Source organism: Eublepharis macularius, chromosome 14 (assembly GCF_028583425.1).
Source record: "Eublepharis macularius isolate TG4126 chromosome 14, MPM_Emac_v1.0, whole genome shotgun sequence".
Lineage (NCBI taxonomy): Eukaryota > Metazoa > Chordata > Lepidosauria > Squamata > Eublepharidae > Eublepharis > Eublepharis macularius.
The window spans coordinates 48671938-48689693 of NC_072803.1; the positions used below are offsets into that span (position 1 = coordinate 48671938).

The 17756-nt window shown below is 44.5% G+C and overlaps 1 pseudogene; it reads left to right on the forward strand.

Moving 5' to 3' along the window:
- Positions 1 to 319: 319 nt before the first annotated feature.
- LOC129341904 (P2Y purinoceptor 2-like) lies at positions 320 to 17405 on the forward strand (annotated as a pseudogene).
- The last annotated feature ends 351 nt before the right edge of the window (positions 17406 to 17756 follow it).

Genomic DNA, 17756 nt, shown 5'->3' on the forward strand with positions numbered 1-17756 from the left:
CAAGGCAATGCAGAAATAGCACAAGGGAGAATAAGAAGCAGCTTGCAGACAATAAAGGCAGTGCCAGAAAGGGAGCTGGCTACAAGATGAGCCGCTGCATTAATTCTGCTTGGTATCACAAGCCTTGGCGCTTGCTCTCTCTTTCTCTCTGGAGAGATCTTACCGCAGTCATTCACTCCACACAATCCCAGCCAGAAAAGCTTGTTTTCTGATTGCATCTTTTGTATCCCTGCGCCTCTTTTTGGTTGGAGGAAGTAAGGCGTGCCACCAAGAACAATTTCCCTCTTCCTGCTGGACTGGCTCTTGCTCCCCTGCATCGATGACCCCGGGGCCCAATGAAGCAGACCCCCCAGTGCCCCGAATGGACCCAGCCATCCTCATCTTTCTCCTTTATCTGATGATCCTCCACGAACTGGTGAGTGGCTGGATGGAGTACCAGAAGCAGGTCACCAAACCCAAGAAGCAATCTGGACCTCTCTGGTCCACCAGGTAGGTTTGAATACTTGATTTAAAGGCAAAATGAGACTGGTCTGGGGTAATGAAAAAAGCAGGGGGTCTTGTGTGGGAGATTATGAGGAGGGGCTGCTTTGTGCATTAGATCCTTTCATTTCTCCCTGCTGCTTTCTGGATGCTTTCTATTGTCTATGGGACTTCTTGCATTACAGAATTTTTGACTGCCAAAACGCATTGGTGCCACATACCATTATTCTCTGCATTAATTAAACTAGAGTCACCAACCCATTCATCCACTTCTGGTGTTGGAATTTCCAAAGGCATATTAGAATTCCTATTCTAACCCACAAGTGTGAATTACGAAGAAAAGTAAGGAAAAGAAATCCTGCATTATCAAACTCTGAATTTGACAGGGTAGTTAGTGGCTGTCAAAGAAGTAATGGATCTGATAGCAGTGATGTATGAGAACTGGTGTTTATTTCTCAGGGAGAGTTACAGTAGGCGATACTAGGCTAGATAGATGGACCAGTAGTCTAATTCAGAATAAGTCAAGCTCCTGTGTTAACTAGAAGCCAGGCAAACAAAGAAGTGGCAGGTTAGTTCAGACAGAACCCCCATCCCCATTTTCAGTTTACAGCCAACCTTGTCTTTTAAGCCCCTCCTGGCTCACGGCCAATCTTCCTAACTCTCCTGCCCCCAGTATACAAGCTCTCCCTGCTTTTAAGCACTTGTAAGGATTCTTTAGAGGCTCATCTCTCACTTCTATGTTCTTGCCTCCCTCTAAAGCTACTACTACAGCTATGCTTACTATTTCTCAGCCCACTGCCTGCTCCGTACTTTCTCTTTTGACACTTTGGGGCTCCTCGTTTCATAATTTCTTACTTCTTTTCCTTCAGCTTCATCACTACCAACCACTCCAGAAAAATTCTCCTGTATCCATGGCCATTGGTGCCATTTTAAACCCCACCTGAACTGATTACTTCCTTTCCCTCACAGAATCTGGACTGCAAACATCCTGACAGCTTTGCTCTCAGAACTGCTGGAAAGTTTGCAAGCATTTCTTGCCATTCCACTTGCTCAGCCAATCCATGTCAGAGACTTCATCTGTACAATACAGATACAATAAGATATGGGTACCAGTTTATTTTTTTGAAATTGATCACCCTTTGCAACCCATCCTCAAAAGTATTTAGGATGCCAAGCCAAAGTTATCACATCATCATTGTTATGCCTAATAGTAAAGTGGGTGGCCTGTACGAAGGCAGCCACCCACAGACAAGGGAGGGGTTTCTACATAAGCGGGGATTTCCCAGGTAGAAAGAAAAAGATGTAAATTAAGGGAAAGAAAAAGGCGGCTAGCAAAAATGACCTGAAGAGGGCTGAACACGCTTTTTCACACGGGTAAGAAACCCCCAGCATGTGTGCCAGCAGTGGCGTACCAGACCATGGCACCCAGCACCACACCTCCTGCCAAGCAAATAAGGCACTGGCAGCACTGCTGGGAGACAGCGATGCAGGAGAAGGGCTTATGCCCATCATCACATCCCAGATCTGCATAGCCTCCAGCTGAGACCAAGTAGGGTTGCCAGCCTCCAGGTGGTACCTGGAGATCTCCCAGAATTAAAAATGACCTCCAGGCCATAGGTATCAGTTCCACTGGCTGTTTTGGAAAGTAGACTCTATAGCATTATACCCTGCTGTGGGAAGTAGATTTAATGAAGAATATTTCATACATGGGCATAGACCCAAAAGGCAATCTCAACTAGCTCTGACGGGCTTTTGGTTTGCCAATCCTCTAATTTTTGTAGCTTTTTGCAAATGTCCTCTTATGAGTTGGCAACATACACTGCAGTAAGTGTCACCCTAGTCCCTTCAGCTTCCTCCCCTCTCCAAGCCCTGTCCTCTCCAGGTTCTTCCCCCCAAATCTCCAGGAATTTCCAAACCTGGAGCTGGCAACCCTAAGACCAGGGTGAATCCTAGAGATTCTGACAGTACTGCTGGAAGTTTGGTTTTCTCCAAGCCTGTCTGGCTGAGTACAAACCTTGTATCCCCTCTGTTTTCTTTGCCTGTAAGTCAGTATTTTCACAGGTAAGCACTTCTTTTTTAATATATGTATACTTGGACCAAATTGGTAGCCCACCCGCTGCTACAGCATGTATGGGAAGTTAGCAGCAATTGAGAAAAAAGGGGGAATTGGGACTGTTGAACACCCTGGGAGCTTATGGAATCCTGGTGCTGGAGACTAGTGAAGGCAATTTTCCACTTCACTCACACCCATTAAGTCCCTCATGAGCACCTAGCTTGTTCCATCTAATATTGTGAAATGGAGCTACCCATTTCCACTTAATCAGGTGACTCCCCAAGCATGCAAAAATATATATATCTAATTTTCTTAAAGGAGCCTGGCTGAGCATGCAAATGTTGGAAAGTTTAGAGAAGTTGAAAGTCAGTTTTTTTTTTTAAGCGTGCGCAAAGAAAACGGAGATGGAGAAATTGACCGGCTGAAGCCCCTGAGAACTCATAATGTCCTTGAGAGGAGATTGTGGGGAGGGAGAATTTCATGTATAGGCCTGCAGCTGCAAGGAGCATAAGGGGCTCAGAAATATGCCCTGTCTCCTCCCTGATTTCTTAGCTTTTGTTGTCGTTGTTTTTAAAGATAAATCTCTGTTCTTTTGTGGAAAATGTGCTAGTGTTAGTATGGGTTGCCTGGGAAGGAATGGGAGAAGGGGAGGGTTGCCAACTCTGGCTTGGGAAATCCTTGAAGATTGGAGCAATGCCTGGGGCTGGAGCGGGGGCGGGGGTGGAATTTGTAGAGCTGAGGGAGCGTAATGGAGAAGTAATTCCCGTGGAGTCCCCCAAAGCTGCCATTTTCTCCAGGGGGACTCATATTTGTAGCCTGGAGGTCATTAATAACTCCAGGAGAACTCCAGCCCTCCCACCCAAAACCTAAGAGGGGGCCTGCCAGATGGCCAGAGCTGAGTCCTTAACCTTTCCTAACCAAAGCCATTCTCATTCATTTTGTTCCACAGCCTTTCCTCCCTGGGCCTTGTATTTCATCCTTGTTTATTTCTCTCATTAATGTCTGCAGTGAGAATACTGGTCATGTAACTGGGGTGAGATTTTATCCTGTTTTCAGGGTGCCACCTCTGTTTGCAGTAGGAGATTTTTCTCAGGAACGGGGGAGCAGGAGCAAAAACATTAATGCCCAGTTTCACTCACCTCGGTACATGTTTTTAATTATTAATTGCAAGGTTCCTTGCTGTAATATGTGCGCGAAAGAAAATACGCCTCTGAATATATACAGAATGCCTTTTACTCACTAGCAAACAACGACTGTCCAACTCCTGTCCTGTCCTCACCTTCTCCAAAATGAGATTCAGATGAAAGAACTGAAGAGGCATAATACTCAGGCAGATATCAGTTCCAGAATCTTTCACTACAGAAAAGCTCAGAAGGCTCTCTCTGTGTGTGTAACATCCAAGCACCTTAAAGCCCTTTCACTGTGGAAACATAAGATCTTTGGGAGAATTTAAGTAAATCTGAGTCAAGAATTATTTTTCCTCCGAATGTTAAGACTGCAAACACTCTGCATATGTACTGAGTTCTTCCTTCTAGGACATCATAACGACATACTTCTTCCTACCTCGTTCTGGGGCATCATTTCATAGATTGGACTGGAGGGCATGTTTAGCACTCAAAACTCTGAAATCTTAATTTTGTTACTGCCAGCTCTCCCACACCTCAGATTTTGAATCTTAGCTCCCGTCCTTATGCCCTGTAACATCACTTGAGACAAGTATATAGGTACATCAGTGGTGTAGCATGGGGGGAGGGGGCAGAGGGGCGGTTGTTCCGGGTGCAAAATTCATAGGGGCGCAAGAGACTGTGCTGTGCCCTTGGGAAGGCCGCCCATGCCGCCTGCGTGCTGACGGGGCAGCTGGCTTGCTGGGCACTGAGCCGGCCTTCCTGCAGCAGGCCAAGTTGGCTGCGGCTGGGCAGGCAGCTGCTGCAGAGGGGGGTGGCCGCGTCCTGCATGATGACATCACCGGAAGTGATGTCATCGCATGGGAGATCAAAAAAAGGCAGGATACTTGCCTTGCCTGGGGCATTCTTAACCTACGCTACGCCACTGAGGTACCCTAATTAATTAACAAAGGGCTTGTAGTATGATAATAAACAAATAATTTTTTTCTCTAGATAGCTCTGGTGTGCCTTATTACAGACACATGGCTTCTTCTAAGAATTCTATGTATGACGCCTTGTGTTATCTACTGCATGTGTGAATTTCAGATGGAGAGGCAATAATCCGGCACTAACAGCTTAATTACATTTTACATTTAACATATATTCATTTCCATCTCATTTTTACTTTTTAGTTTGGTAAATAGCCCGTCTTTTCAAAGTTATATTGTTTTGACTGCATACAGATACCACACAATTCTGCATACAGATACCACACAGTGCATAGCTAGTGGTGTTTTGAAGTACTCATATTAATTCTGCTCTTCAATGTGGCATCATCGGGTTCAGCCCAACAATGTCAGTGGACCACCAGGTCCACTGCCCAATGAGTCTCCAAGTTTGGGATAGTGGGTACCTGGTAACTCTACCCTCTTCACATAACATTTTGAACTACAGTGCTGCAATGTTCTGTCCTCGGTGATTCTTCTCCACCCCACCGCCATTTAATCATAAACAAGCAGCCTGTGAAGTAAGTTGGCTGACAGTCATTTGCTTGAGACCTCCCAGTCCTCAGCCCCAAACAGAGGCGCACCCTTGAAATAAATGGGCTTAGAAAGGTAATAATGATAATAACTGTGTGCTTATATACCACTCTTCTGTACAGATTGCTGCCACACTCAGAGCTAAACCACACGAGATGAATTACACGAGGACACTCAAGTGAAGGGAGATGTAATGTTAGCCAGGAAGCGGAGTTTGAATTTCACCTCTCTCTACAGAGTCCGCAAAGTTCTCTCCTCAGAAGGTTTCTTAATTTCCTCTTTGCCTCCCTGAAGACTCTAATAATTATTAACAAACCCTCTGAGGAACGATCTTTGAGCAGAACCACAAGTGACAAAAGGCACAGATTGGACACTTGTCAGCTTCCCTCAAGTTTTGATGGGAAATGTAGGCAGCTTGGCGGAATGTTGGACAAGTGACAGTTGAAAAGTCCATTGGACAGCAGTCAGAGAGCGAAGCTGCGAGACCAGGATGCCTACATTTCCCATCAAAACTTGAGGGAAGCTGACTAGTGTCCAGTCTGTGCCTTTTGTCACTTGTGGTTCTGCTCTTTGCCAGCTCTGTAGAGAGAGGTGAAATTCAAACAACACTTCCTGGCTAACGTTGCGTCTCCTTTCACTTGAGCATCCTCATGTAACTCGTCTCCTGTAGTTTAGCTGTCAGGGCGATTAATGAAGTCAGTGTTACTATTATCCACACAATGCAGCTGGGGAGCTGGGGCTGAGAGGAGTGGCTTATCCAAGGCCATCTACAGGGCTTATGACAATAGTGGGATTTGAACCAGCAGAGTGCTGATGCACAGCTTAACCACTTAACCATTATGTTACAGCAGTTCCAAGGAGCAGTTAACAGTCTCATACTCAGCTGCTTTTGTGTCCTGAAATTGCAGTGATTGCCTCCCCTCACCTCATAGGAAGATGGCTTCTAAACAAAATTTCATGGTCACAAGAACTAGGAACTTGTATGTTTGTTGGGTTCCCAGGGTTCTATACTAAATAACAGTGTGCTTATATATTGCCCTTCTGGGTGGGTTAGTGCCCACTCAGAGTGGTGACCAATGTTACTATTATCCTCTCAATACAGTTGGGGAGCTGGGGCTGAGAGGAGTGGCTGACCTAAGGCCACCTGCAGGGCTTATGACAGTAGTGGGAGTCTAACCAGCAGAGTGCTGATTCGCAGTCCAACCATTTAACTGCTGTGCTACAGCATAGTATAACCCGGTAACTCTGCTTTGCATGGCACTGTTGGTCTTCCAGAAGAGTCTGAAATGTGCATGTTTATTTCTTGTGTGCTTTTAAAGTGAATGTTTTTAAATATTCAACTTGTGTGGTTCTATATGTATTTTAATTTTGTTAACTGGACTATTATAATTTCTGTCCTTGCAACTTGATTCTCTGCCTTGAGTCCAAGGGATCCAAGGAGATAAATTGATTTCTTTCAGCACTCTAGCAGCCCTCTTGTCACACATCAGCAGAATCAGACTAGCCTCACAGCACAACATCCCATTGAGAAAGCACTCGGCCCAGTTATATAGAGGGAGAATGAGGGCCAAGCTACAAGTGACAAATTACACCTGAACGGCAAGTGAACAGACTCACATGTATTCCTCCCTGTTCACTATATGATTGAGTGGAGTGCAAGTGGAGCGCAAGTGAACAGGGAGGAATACACGTGAGTCTGTTCACTTGCTGTTCAAGTGTAATTCATCACTTGTAGCTTGGCCCTGCATCTGGCTGCTGACAACGAAGCTTGAAGCAATGGATTCAGCTACTTGCAGGGCTGCAGTCTTTTAAAATGGCCACTGCAGCTGTCCCTTTAGCAGCAACTGAATAGCAATAACATAAGAAGAACATAAGGAGAGCCTTTCCTGGATCAGACCAAAGGTCCATTTATGCACAGGAGTCTGTTTCTCATAGGTGTCATTCTGAGATGTCCTCAGAAGGCTTGCAATCTGGGCCCCCATTGGATATTCAGAGGTCTACCACTACTGGTAATAGTAAACGAGGTTTACCACCCCCCACCCCCCGCACACCCCATTATGATGACAAAAGAAGCAAAAACAGGTCACACCCAAAAGATAGGGGATGTCCCAGGCATGCAGGAAAAATGACATTTTAAATTGTAAATTAACTAAAAAGGGGTTAAACCCCCTAAAAATAGCTTCATAAATAATATGTTTCAGGAGGCAGGGAATCTTGTTTGTTTTTACCCCATTTTTCTTACCAATGGAGACCCCAAATAGTTTACATTATTCTCCTCTCCTCCATTTTATACTCACAACAACCCTGTAAGGTAGGTTATCTTGAGAGTAGTTTGGGAGGAGGGAGAAAGAGTGGCAATTAGTAGCTGAAGCCCCTGGAAAATTTCATACAATCCTGGACAGGGAAGTTTTGGGGAGTGCGGTGGGGTAGGATTTCCAAATTGCTCCCCTTCCTGTTGATTCCTCGTGTGTACCCATCTTTGTTGCCTCTGAATATGGAGATTCCATGTAGCCATCTCGTTGATGAGCCTATACCCTGTTAATTTCTCTAGCCCTCTTTTAAAGTCATCTACGTGGCATTCACAACATCTTGTGGCAGAGAGCTCCATAAGTTACTCCTGTGTTTTTGTAAAGAAATGCATTTTTCTGTCTGTTCTGAATGTGCTGCCCATCTGTTTCATTGGGTGACTCTGAGTTTTTGTATTATAGGAAAGGCAGAGAAAGTTCATTCTATACTTTCTCCAGATTATGCATTATTTTATAAACCGCTAGCATGTGCCCCTCCTCCCCCTTTAGTAATTTTGCAGGTGATTTTGCTTCTCACTTTAGCATAGCTCCTCCCCCCTAATATGCTACTACATACAAGCCTCGCTTTCCTTGCTGGGCTATAGTTTCCTGCGTACAGGGTTATTTGGAGGACCTTTTTATATCTTGAATTCAGCAGCAGAGGGCTGCTAATTTGATTCAGGAAGTGGTGTGGATTATTAACCATTTCCCCCTGCTGTGATTTCTTGATATAAATCCCTCCACCAGGTGTTATTTGCTGGGGAGGGAGGCTGTTGTGATACAGCGACCTGTAGCCTATCCCCCTGGGCAACAGTTAGCAGAAGCGGTCAATTTAGATCAGGAAAATGGCACATCAGGGGACAAGTGAGACATCCCAACCTCCTGTGCCCTTTCTAGCTCAAATTAGCAGCATGTCTGGAAGCTACTTTTAGTTGTGTGTGTGTGTGTGTACACACACACACACACACACACACACACACACATATATATATATATATATATATATATATATATATATATATATATATATATATATATATATATATATTTAATGGTGTTATGGATCTCCCTGCATTGTGTGTCCTTTTGTCTTCAATGTTCAGCCTGTGGAAAATGTATACAACTGGAATTAGGGAAGTGACGGATTGCAAGGAGAAATACCAAAATATCTTGTGTGAAAGTGGGCCATATTTGCTATAACAGTGGTTCCTTTGATTTTTCCAGCAGTTCTTCCCGTTCGAATCACTCCAGCTTTTCTCAACCCTTGGCTCATACAGCACGGAGGGATCGGTTCAGAGACTGGAGGAAGCCAGGCCGAATCCTCAGGAAGGTATGAAGAGGAGACCTTTCTTGCTTCTAACATGAGGCTTGATCGAGCAATGGACCACAAGGGATGCTGCGCCCCTAGGAAGCTTCCAGGCTGAACTTGACTGCTTGCCTTCTGTTTTGTGCTATCCAAGGAAGAAGGATCCTTCGGACAAGATGTGCTTGTTCAGTCTCCAAAAGTCCTTTTCTTTCAACATGGCCATACTCTGAACAAGTATGATCCTTCTCAGCCAGCCAAGTCTAGGAGAGGAAAGAGAGAACGTAGAAGAAACTGCAGGGAAGAGACTGTGGCTCCTGGGCAAGGAGGAGGCAGGGGGGACATGTTTCTGAGACCCTGGAAAGAGTATTCTGCACAAACGGACTACCAACCATGCATGGTAGGCATGCGTCCTTTTCTCTAGGTTTGGCGCATAACACAGGTACAAGGCAGTGAGACTGAATCCACACAGGAGGTGAATGAGAATCAGTCCAGCCTCATTTGGTGCCAAGCTGAAGAAGTGACTGGAGATGGTGGGTGGGAAATCTCAAATGGCATTATAAGCTAAAGGGACATTTGGCATAAACACGAAGTCATATAGTGGAGGGAAATCAAAATGCGCATCTACACTCTTACGATGCTTTTGTTTTAAATTAAATTTATTTATTTTAGCGTCTTCATATACCGTATGTCAGATTTTAAAAATTTCTAAGGTGGCTAACCAGGGGATTAGATTAATAACAGTCACACTCAAGAATAAATAATTAACAAAATCACTGCCTATATATCTGACCCCAGAGGGCAGATGAAAATCTGAGGAAACCCCAGGTTTGCAGAAAAATGGGAAAGTTAAGAGTTTTTTCTTTAAATAAGGAAGTGATCGCTGCATTTGCAGACATTGAAACTGAAATAAAAACGTTTGTTGCAATCTCATGAGTTTGCAGTAAGCATTATGGAGTTGTCAGGCAACCCCATACAATGACACAATTTTAAAAAGAGTGGTGGGACAGAAAAGGAGGAGATGGGGTCAGAGGGGAGGAGGGGGAGGGGGAGGAGACAGAGCAGGCACAAAGGAGAAGAGGAGGGAGAAGCAAAGGTGGCGAGGGAGGAAGGAGGAGGCAGCAGCATAGAGAAGAAGCAGGACAGGTGAGACCCCCACATAAGCTCTTTGTGGGTCTTCCATTTGTGCAATAATAAAAGCAACGAAAATAGATTTAAATTTGTTAAAAGCAAGCGAAATGTTGTCTTCACTTATCACCTAAAACACAATACAAAGAAAAAGGAGGACACACAATCCAAGGAGACCATACAACAATTTAGTGTCTATTAATCAGCATTCACATTTCATTAGAACACCTTTCAAACAGTGTCCATTTAGTATATCATCATGATTATTAGTCCACCGAAATTCTTCTATTATATAATTTGGTTTTCAAGAATACCATGGACCCCTCTTAATCATCTGAGTGGCCCTACGGTTCTTTGCCTGTAAAAAGAAAGGAAATTATATAATAGAAGAATTTTGGTGGACTAATAATCATGATACTAAATGGACACTAGAAAAGAGTCCAGTAGCACCTTTAAGACTAACCAACTTTACTGTAGCATAAGCTTTCGAGAATCACAGTTCTCTTCGTCAGATGCATGGAGGGTATGAAGAAACTGGTCAGATATATAGGTGGAGAGGGGAGGGGGGAGTAGATGCAATCAGTAGCTTCTGATAATGGGATCAGTTTGCTTCTGATAATGAAATCAATTACTTCTGATAATGAGATAACCATTCATAGTTATGGACACTGGACATAAATGGACACTGTTTGGAATGTTTGATAGGTGTTCTAATGAAATGTGAATGCTGATTAATAGACACTGAGTTGTTGCATGGTCTCCTTGGATTGTGTGTCCTCCTTTTTCTTTGTACTGTATATTGGAGACTACCTCCTTTGTATGTGGCTACCTAAAACACAACATCATTACATTTTGCTTTGGAAATTTAATAATGACCTGGACTCCTGTAGCATCTTGGAGACTGATACATTTAATGCAGGATCAGCTTTCAAGGACTACAGCCCACTTTGTCAGTGGGTCCTAGTCCACCTAAAGCTTCTGCTAAAACAAAGGTCTTGAAGCATCCACGTGATTTTTGGTTGCATACAACAAAATTAAACAGGCCCTCCGATAGGTTGGATAACTGTATTCATGTGACCACCTCACACCAGGTCAGCACGAGTCAGAACTGTAGCTAACATGAGCCATCCGCAGTGAGGGAGCAGGTACAAATGTGCTGGCTCCACCCCTTCTTATGCATGATGGCTGGCCTGTGAGTACGTTGTCTGTGCTTGCACAAAAGTGTACAATCATAGGCTCCGTCCCTGTGAGTAGAAAGGTTCAAAATCAGTGAGCATAATGTTGTCTGCAGAAAACTAGTGGGTTTTGAACTAGCAACTGGAGGGATAGTGAGCAGGGTTTCAATGTGTGCACCACCATCCACTTTTGCCAAATGTTAAGAACTGCATGGAGTTCTTCTCTGCACCAACAGGCCAAAGTAAGTCCATTTCCAGGTCAAGTGCACCACTCAACTGTACACAATATAACTGCCGTATAGTATGGCTTTTCTTTTGGTCAGCCCAAATAGATGGGGGGGGGGGGAAGTAGGAGACTTGTGGCTCAGCTGTTAGGCCACTATTAGTGATGTGTGGAAAATTCACAAATATTTATAATATGGAGTTTTGCTGCTCATAGGACTCGTTTTTATTACAAGTTGGGCCTCCTTGCACTGAAACTCTTACCCTGTTCAAAACCAAACATGTTTCAAGGGGATGTCCAACTTTGCCATCTTCATGCTTGCATTCATCAGACCAAACTGCCAAAGCCAGTTGCTATGAGAGATGTTCAAACACCTACGAGTTTGGTTCACAGTCTGTTTGCCAGTCGCAAACAGGAAGCCACTTTTATGTTGATCAGTTTGGTTGAGTGTGAAAAGTTTGAGCCTGTTCATCAGGTTACAGTACAGTACAGTGAAACTGGCACTGTTTTCTACATGTGCATTCTCATAAAGCTTAATGGGAGTTCTACTTGACCTCACACACCTGTTGTCACTGCAGACAGTTTGACAACCAATACATACTGAGCAATTCAATGTCAGCCACAATTATACATAAATGCTATATATTTTTTAAAAGCATCACTTACTACTAATACAAAAAGCAAGGCAGGGAGATGAAACTCCAACACCACATATGCTGGGCAGCTGCAAAGCTGTTCGACAGTTGTTCAAGGCAGACAGCAGACAGGCAAACAGATGGCAGGTTTGGCTCATGGGCAATTGTGTCTGTGGAACATGATATGTTCACCAATCAAATATGTTTGCTATGACTAGAGATACTTGCTATTGTTGGCTTACTTTCACTCTCACTTTCCATGAGGAGCCCTCCTTCCTTCCTTATAGCTGAAACTGACTAGAGGTTTTCAAAATGTCATGGTAATTTACAGAACTCAGGCCTAGATCTGTCTCCAGTCCAGCAACGTAATCATGATGATGAAAGTATCACACAGTTGCTTAGGCAAAGTATTGCTGGCTACCTGACCCTGCTCTGCAATTCTCAGAATGCACTGCAATAATGTGCCTGTGCCAAAACATTACAAGTTAGTCTAGGGTTTTTAAAAAGAAATGTTCTTTTTTATACTCTCTCATAGGGGAAGTGCATAATCAGTGTCCCAGATACAATCTGAGCTGAAGAGAGTTCGTCCATCATAACCCAACACAGAGGTGGCAGGCTACATTTGGTTTGGTGGATCACAAATTGTACAGATGAGCCTTTACCTTTTCTCTACCCCACTTCCCTTTCTCTACCCCACTTCCCCCCACCCCAAAAAACCTTTCTCTGTGGCCATTCTCCAATAGCTCGTGGCAGAATGACACAAAATCACATTTGTGCAACAGTATGCTCAAGCAGCAGGTGGTTCACAACAGCATCACTTTTGTGTCTGCAGGAAGGACCCCTTTGGAAACAGCTGTCATAGAGGGACATTTGGCTTGGAACTTATTAACATTTTGTGACTGGCCCCACCCACACTGGAAGCCATTTTGTGGTGGCCCTCCAGCTACATTTTCTCAGAATTCCACATGCTGAATTAGGTTGGGGGACACCTGATTAACATTATTTATGTCCCATTTTTAATTGGAATGGGTCCATGAGGCAGCTGACATTCAGAATTAGAATGTTATAAACAACACAGGTAGTTTCCACATAGAAATTTCTCCCCATAAATGAGAGCCCTCAGACAACATCATGCCCAGTTTGTTCATGGCTTGTCTGGCTCCTGTTTTTTCCTCTTTCCTTTCCTTCTCCAAAGTAAAGGGGAAAACAGCAGGAAATTTGTGGGGTGAAGTATGTTGAGTTTAGTTAAGGACAGCTGGACCGGTCAGACAGCCCTTCCTATCTTTATCAACAGAGTGCTCCTCCTGAGCTTCAGCACAGCAGCGTGGCCTAAACTAATATTTACCACACTAACTTACAGATTGCACATAGAGAGCCTCTCCTTTGAGTTAAAGAACCAATAATGGTCTTTATTTAGAGAAGTACATTAATTTAAGTATGGTGGAGAGAGAGAGTGACTAACTAATCTAGCTAACTAGGATGGCTTCAGATTGATAACAGGCCATCTGCTTCATTTTGTCCCAGGAGGAGATACCATGCTGCTCCTCCTGGCGCATGCAGAAAAAGGGAAGAAGAGAGAAAAAGGAAGTAAGTTCCCTAGGACTACATTCTAACAATCAGAGAAAGTGAGTGATAGTAGAGAAGGCAGGAAGGAGACTGATACTAGCCTATCTATCTGTCTAGCTCTATGGTTCTTGCCCCCCTCCTTTTTTTGTTTGCTATCTTGAAAGTCGGAGCCAGAATCATCGCCAGTCCCTTTTCCTAACAAAGTTTCCATACTCATAATTTCTAGAAAATGGTATTGAAAACAGTTATTGAAATATAGATACGGTTGCCAAATCCAGGCTAGGAAATTCCTGGAGATTTGGGGGTGGAGTCGTGGAGGGTGGGCTTTTGGGAGGGGAGAGACCTTAGTAGAATGGGGAGGAGGCTAAAGACTGTAGACTATACTGTTGCGTACTGCCTGTTGGTGTAGTATCTTCCTACTGGGTAACTTCTGCATTAATATTTTGTTTCAGTATTGTTTCTGCTCTGTATCAGATTTCTTCTTGATTTCAAATTTCTGTAATCCTAACCCTATTGCATTATTTATGGAATGTCCCAGCCATTGGTTGTATTGACTTACACTGTATAATCTACCTTGAATCTCAATGAGAAAGGCGGACTACAAATAACGTATATAAGTAAATAAAATTACCGTAGAGTCCACCCTCTGAAGCTGCCACTTTCTCCAGGAGAATTGATCTCTATAGTCTGGAGACCTGTTGGAATTATAGCTCCAGGCCTCACCTGGAAGCTGGCAACCCTAAATATGAAAGATAGCACTTTCCTGTAATCCAGACGTATTCTTGCTGAGTTACGTTGTGCATGGACTATCATATTGTGAACTGGAGTTAAATCTTTTGACGATAACCAGAATTGTGTTTGCATGCCATTGGACCTAATAAGGACACAGAAGACTCTTGGAGGGAGGGGAAATACAACCCTAAACAACCCTATCCCCCCCACCCCCATCACTGACATTGGTCTTCACACTCACCAGCTCCTGCACCTCCCCTTGTTTACTTCCGTTGCTCACACAGCAGTGATAAGAGTATCGGCAGATCCCACGCCTCCACCCTCTGCTGCTCGTGTGGTGGGAGGTGGCAGGGGCAGCTCCTGCTCCTCCTGTGCCAATCCAGCTGCCTCTCTGCAGCTGTCACGGTGGCAGTCTCCTACCCCTCCCCTCTCCACCCACATTGCTGCTCCTCTTTGGCTCACACAGTGGGGGGTGGGGTGGCCGGGGCAGCTCCTACCGCTTCTCCACCCATATCACCACCAGTTCAGTGGTTCACAGGGCGAATGGTGATTTATATTTATTTTTATTTATTTATTTATTGGATTTTTAGCCCACCCTCCCCGCAAGCAGGCTCAGGGTGGGTCACAATCATAAATGAGATACACTAAGTAAAACCAATAAAATAACATCTCGTGGATATCCACATTCCAAATGGGACACCCTTCCCCCTTCCCCTGCCCACCATACACAAGGGAAGAAAAGGGTGGAGGTGTGGGTTGGTAAACCTCTAACTCTTCAAGCATGGGGAGGCAGATGGACCATATGCTCCCCCCCCCCTGACAGGAGACCGGCAGGGAGGCTAATTAGATGGATCCAGTGCTGGCCTCAACCATATGCCTGGCGGAACATCTCTGTCTTACAGGCCCGCTGAAAAGATACAAGATCTTGGCGGGCCCGAGTGTCTTCCGACAGAGAGTTCCACCAGGTTGGGTCCAGGACAGAAAATGCCCTGGCCCTGGTCAAGGCCAGCTGAGCCTCCCTGGGGCCAGGGACCACCAGTAGGTGTTTACTTGCTGATCTAAGAGCTCTCCGAGGTACATATGGGGCGATGGATTCTCATCCCTCCTTCTCTGCCCTGCCTGGAGTAGCCATAGCCCTCCACTACTGCCTCTACCATGAGGATGATGGATGACTAGGGGCCAAGCTACACATGACGAATGACACTTGAACAGCAAGTATATTTCTCCCTGTTCACTTGCCCTCCACTCAACCCACTTGCCATTCAAGTGTCATTCGTCATGTGTAGCTTGGCCCTAAGTCTTTTGTTTTGGGGAGAGAGCCAATTTGGTGTAGTGGTTAGGAGCAGCAGGATTCTAATCTGGAGAACTGGGTTTAATTCCCCACTCCTCCACTTGAAGCCAGCTGGGTGACCTTGGGTCAGTCACAGCTTCTAGCTCTCTCAGCCCCACCAACCTCACAGGGTGTTTTGTTGTGGGGATAATAACAACATACTTTGTAAACTGCTCTGAGTGGGTGTTAAGTCATCCTGAAGGGCAGTATATAAAATGAATGTTGTTTGTTGCTGTTGTTGTCGTTAACCCCCATCCTCCATTTTTTTTAACTTTTCAGATTTTTCTGCAAACCTGGAGATTCCTCCAAGTATGTAGAAAGATCTCCTTTCTCTCTACATGGCCCTTATCTGTGAGTTTAGGTATTTGCAGATGGGGCTATTTTGAGATTTAGATGTATCAGTGGTTGTCAAAAGTTGGAGAAATTATTGACATAACTAAGTTAATGGCCTTGTGACATCTCCCCCCGCCCCCAGTACTCCAATATAAGTTGGCAACTTTAAATATATATAGAAGATGAATTCACTAAATGTTAGGAAAGGAAGTTGCATATGTTCAGCTTAATAAAAAAATCAATGAAATAGACTTCTTTGTTTGTTTTTTTCCAATAGGCTTTTAGTTCACCAACAGTTCAAAGAACAGACTATTTTTTACTCACCACAAAGGAAAAGTAATGCTAGTCTGAGGTTGTCTATTTTTTTAAAGCTCTCTCAAGAAGGAGGAAGTGTGCCTGCATGGATAGTGAGCTAAAAACAGTAGAGGAACTATGAAGGCGAGAATGCTAATGTACCCGCTGTATTTTTCTGATAAGCAAGAAATTCAACATCTACCTACTGCCTCCATTCCTTCCTTCTGCATTTCCGGATACGTCTTCCCAAGCATACGAAGCTGCAACGAACACCAGCAACGGAATGGGGTGCCGGTCACAGAAGTTGCACCTGGCCCTCCCAATCTTCCTCAGCATTGTCTCTGCGGGCTGCCTGGTCTTCAACAGCATCAGCTTGTGGATCTTCTGGTTCAAACTCAAGCGCTGGAACTGCAGCATCATGCTGCAGTTCAACCTTGCCTTGGTGGACGCTAGCATCCTTCCCGTCACCCCTCTGACGGTGACCTATTTCAGTCAGGACAACCACTGGCCCTTCGGGGAGCTCCTTTGCAAGATCCAAGTCTTCATGCTTGGCACCCACCTCTATGGAAGCATCTATTTCCTGATGCTTATCAGCATCCACCGTTACCTTGCCATAGTCCATTACAGTGCCAAAGCCCTCTGGAGGAAGAAGACCTTCTGGAAGAAACTTACCTGGGTCTTCTGGGTCCGCCTCTTCCTACAAGGCCTGCCGTTTTTCTTCCTCATCAAGACATTTGAATTCGAGGGCTCCGTAAAGTGCATGACCTCCTACCAGTCAGAGCAGTCCTCCATGTTCTTGGTCTACAGCATAGTCCTGATGCTCCTTTGTTTTCTTCTACCTTTCGGCATCTCCATGGCTTCCTATGTGGCTCTGAGGAGCTACATCACCCAGATCAGCCAAGCCACTCTCCAAGGTCGAGTGATGAAGACCAAATCCATACAAATGATCACTGTCTCTCTGGTTATCTTCGCGACCTGCTTTACGCCCCTCCATGTCTGCAGCACGCTGCTACCGTTGTGAAACATTATGAGATGCCATGTGAATTGCTACACCCCATCAAAGTCAGCTATTACGTTTCTTTGGTCTTGTCCATGGTCAACTGCTGCCTTGACCCTTTTATCTACAATTTTGCCAATGAGACTTTTAACAAGTCGTTTTCAAAAACCCTACGAAGATTCTTCTCCTTGAAACGAGAAAAACTCTCCTCAGAAAAGGAATGGTAAGAGATGAAAGATGAGGAGAAACAAAGCTTGGTAAAATGTCGGGAAAGGGGGAAGCAAGAAAATCCTTGGTGTTGAACTACAGTCTGGGACTGGGCTTCAATAAAAGGGCCACATGGTATACTAAATTTTTAAAACCTCACCACAAAAAAGATAGACACAGCCATAAATACTATTATGTCAGCACTGCCTTTTAAAAGGGTTTATCAACACTCCAATTCAGATTTGACAAAACGGTTCTCTCCTTATCCAAATTCCCCCCTGGATTTTTGAATTCCAAGTTAACTTGGTCTTGTTTCCGAAGTGAAACTGATGTACTAGGATTCTTCCATTGTTTTAATTTGATATAGTATA